At 37.9% G+C, this 4410-nt stretch overlaps 1 non-coding gene across 1 annotated transcript; it reads left to right on the top strand.

The window, feature by feature from the left end:
* The first annotated feature begins 512 nt into the window (after positions 1-512).
* On the top strand, positions 513-619 carry LOC141688183 (small nucleolar RNA R71). Its single transcript, XR_012561643.1, has one exon. It is a non-coding gene; the product is annotated as a small nucleolar RNA R71 (small nucleolar RNA).
* Positions 620-4410: the final 3791 nt, after the last annotated feature.

Below are 4410 nucleotides of genomic sequence, written 5' to 3'. Positions count from 1 at the left end.
TCCAGGTGGATTGAACTGTTTACTTACGCCTTGCTGATATGGTTGCTGAATAGCATTCTGATTATTACTCCAGCAAAAATTTGGATGATTTCTGTTGTTAGGATGATAAGTAGCTGACACAGGCTGCTGCTGTCGCTGATAATTGGTTCATATACTGAACATATTCAGTAACAAGAGAACACTGATCCGTAGCATGAGAACCTGCACAAAGCTCACAGACCATAGCTATCTGATTGACCCCATAGGTGTCTAGAGAATCGACCTTCATAGACAGCGCTTGGAGCTGCGCTGCAATAACTGTAGCTGCATCGACTTCTAGAATACCTGCTACCTTCCCAGGCATCATCCTTTGAGTTGGGTTTTGATGCTCATTTGTAGTCATAGTCTCAATAAGATTATAAGCCTCAGTATAGCTTTTGGCCCACAAGGCGCCTCCAGCGGCTGCATCGAGCATGGGCCGAGATTGGGCCCCCAAACCATTATAGAAACCAGTGATCACCATCCAATCAGGCATTCCATGATGTGGACACTTTCTCAACATTTTCTTGTAGCGCTCCCAAGCTTCGCACATAGATTCTGTAGGTTGCTACGCAAACTGAGTAAGAGCACTCCTCATAGCAGCAGTCTTCGCCATTGGATAAAACTTCACCAGAAACTTTTACGCAAGATCTTGCCAAGTAGTGATAGACCCAGCTGGTTCAGAATGTAACCAGTCCTTAGCTTTATCCCTCAATGAGAATGGGAAAAGCCTCAGCTTGATAGCCTCATCGGTCATACAATTATATTTGAAAGTACTACAGATCTCAACAAAATTCCTTATGTGCATGTTGGGGTCTTCAGTCACAGCACCTCCGAAAGAAACAGAATTCTGCACCATCTGAATAGTGCCCGGCTTGATTTCAAAGTTATTGGCCTCAATAGCCGGGTGCATGATGCTAGACTGAATGTCATCAATTTTGGGCCGAGAAAAGTCCATAAGAGCTGAATCTGCCGGAACTATATGATCACCCATGGTTAATGGTTCTTTCTGCTCACTTCCTGAATCCGAATCTTCAAAATCTATCTTCTCCAGAATATCAAGAACTTCGTCTGTCTCCTCAGCCGTATCTAAAGTCCTCTTGCGAGTACGAGAATGAGTTTGCATAAACGCTAGCTAAAGTACTTGAAACACAACCATAAACAATAAGTAACACGTCTTAATCACTGAGTCCTAATGACCAATGATGGTAAGTACATAAACTAAACAAATACGCCGAGTCCCCGGCAGCGGCGCCAAAAACTTGTTAGAGCGAAAACACGCGCTAATAACACACGCAAGTATACGCGTTCGCAAGTAATATAGAATACTTTCTAGTTCGTTCCCACAGAGACTTAGACTAATTATGTTCAATTAAACTCACTCACCAATGTATGATTACTTCTCAATGTTAAGACAATAACACTTAGAATTAATTAACTAATTATTAACTACAATTAATTATGAGAATTAAACACTTAATTAACACTTGAATTAACAATATTAAAACACTCATGAGATCACAACTTCATTACTACTTCCTTCAATAGCTATTGTTCTTACCCTTAGCATGCAACAGTGATGATATTAATCGAATAACACGAAATTGATAAAAGCCATATTTCATTGTACTAATACCATTCTACCAAACATCCACAATTAAGATAGAAGTTGAATAGGCATCAATTATATTGAGTCCCTATATGTCTACAGAAATTGACAACATAACGATTTAAGCACAAGTTATTCCTTTTTATTACACAGGGCGAATAAAACGGTTAGAGTTACTCACTAATCGTGCATACTCTTACATGAACCTATGCTAGCATGGCAAGTTCTAAATCTCAAGATCCACCGTCGCTTCAAAAGAGATTAACACCCTATCTTATATGTTCGCGACGCACATATGACGAATATGCACAACCAATACTAGATATCATACAATCATCACACACTAAGGTATTAAACAACTAACTAAGAATTTCATAGTAAATTCGTTACGACCCCATTATCACGATTAGCCCATGATAGCACTCATCGTCATCATGGGTTCATATGAAAACATGGTAATAACACACGAGAATAATAACTAAAACTACTTATATTAAACCAGAGTACGTCACAAGAGTAAATAGGTTCAAAGTAAAGAAAACTAGCACCCAATGTTACAACGAAATAAAGAATCACAAGAAAATATGCTTCCTCTTCGTTGCGGTGTGCTAAAACGATCTTCTTCCTTATCTCCTTGCTCTTCGATTAATACTACGATCCAACCTTTGTGAAACGTCCCTGAAATCTACTTATATAGGAGTCCCATAAAGCCCAGCTAACTCAGAAGTTGGAAGTCAAACTGAAATAGGAGTCTAAAATATTAATTCTGGAAATCCGTCCCTGCGCGGCCGCTCAGCATTCCTGAGCGGTCGCTCAGCAGAGCTGAGCGGGCGCTCAGCCCCCTACTGGAAACTGATATGTTTTTCTCCCGTTTCTTCGCTGCAATCTTCTCCTATCTTCCCACTTGCAATGCTAAACACATGCCAAGGCTTATTATTGATGAAATCTCTCCCGAAATGCAACTAATACCCTCAAATGCACAAATACTAGAAAAACCCATCAAATACACAAAATACTTGATTTCAAGACACCAATTCAAGCTATTATAAGACATTCTAAGTGGTATAAAATGCCACTTATCACACCCCCAAACTGAAATCGATGCTTGTCCTCAAGCGTCACAGACTCAAAAATAAAATAAAAACATGCATGAGTGCAATCTATATGAAATGCAGTGATCACCTTTACTACGACCAAACCAACTAACTTACGACATCTCAACAAATGCAATTAGGCGAATAAAGATCAATCAAATCATGCAAACTAACATACAGCCAGAAACGTGGTGTGTGCAGATGCTTAACAGATATGCTTCCAAACTAGATCAATTACCATAACTCAACTATCCTTAAGGCAATCACATGATTATACGAAGAATAAAAATTATAGGCACAAAGTGACTTATAATACTTCAAGATTCTGGAGCTTATTACGGAATCATGCTTTTTATTTATAACAACAAATGCTTATTTGACCGTTCAATGAGTGAGGTCCACAAAAGACTTATGCAATGGCATCCATGTAGCGAGCGTTAGATTAGCGGATCCCAGACTATAAAAGCCTTAGGTCACTAGGCACAAAGTCCCCTAAGAACTTAATAACTTGAATACCAAAGAGCCCACTCGTGATCAATTATGCATTAACTCTTTATTTTCTTTTTTCTTTTCTTTTCTTCTTTTCTATTTTTTTTCTCTTTTTTTTTCTTTCAACTTTCTGAGCAAGTGCGTTTCGCTCCATCTTGCTCAACCCTAGACTACTCGTATAAAAATACGAGCCGGCTACTAGCCATTTGAAAGAGGGGAATGTTGATCGTGTATTCTTCCTGCCATATAACGAGAAGTAAATTTTTACTTTGTTACAATTAATTTTTAGGTAATTTTTTCCGCATATTCTGACTTTATTATATTTGTTTTAAAAAATAGTCAATATTGGATTTTAGTCATAATATGGGAGGGTGACATCTATATCTGCAATCCTTTGTCTCATCCGCATCATTTTCCTAAGTTGAAAAAAGCACTGTCAAGGTAATCTCTACGTGAACATGTTTCGGCTTTGATATATATGCTTGTAGATTATTTTTAGGTATTTTTTTGACATTGAGTCATTCTATCACGTTGTGTAATAAAAACTTTTAATGCCGAAACTGGAAGGGAAAATAAGCCTGCAAAACCAAAGAATCTTGTTGTAAGTTTTGCATTTAGTCTGTTTTTCCAGATTGGCGAAGTCCCCCTTTCTTTGCTTCTGACTTTAATTTTGTTGTTTTGTAAAGGGATCTCCCAAACAGCCTGGTGGTCATGAATGTGGCTACGTCATCCTGCGTTATATGAAAAAAAATAATTTTCGACAGAGAAATGACATTTAGAACCAAGGTATATCTAATTCACGTGTTAACTGTTAAAATAAACAGTTCTACATAATTCATGTGCTAATTCCTTGTCACGTTTATTGAAAATTAGTGGGTGACCAAGACCCGTTTGTCTTATACTACGGACGAGCTTGACGAGGTGCGAATGGAGGCTGCAGAATATATCTAGGAGTTGATATGAAGTTTTTAATGACTTGATTTTTGCAAACTAGTAAGGGAACCCTATGCTTTTGCAAACTTTAGTGGTCTCTTATATTGGTAAATTTTAGAAGTAAATATTAAGTTGTATGAATTTTAGTTGGAATATGGAGATGATTATGGATGGGTGGATTGGTTTTTGGTTGTTGATATGGATGTTGGTTGTTTGTTGGACGTCCGAATGGTTAAATATTGGTTGTCGGAGAATGCGGTTGGATTT

This window comes from Apium graveolens, chromosome 9 (genome assembly GCF_009905375.1).
Source record: "Apium graveolens cultivar Ventura chromosome 9, ASM990537v1, whole genome shotgun sequence".
NCBI classification, from domain to species: Eukaryota; Viridiplantae; Streptophyta; class Magnoliopsida; order Apiales; family Apiaceae; genus Apium; species Apium graveolens.
Note: the sequence above shows the minus strand (reverse complement) of the source record. Positions and strands in the feature narration are given on the sequence as shown.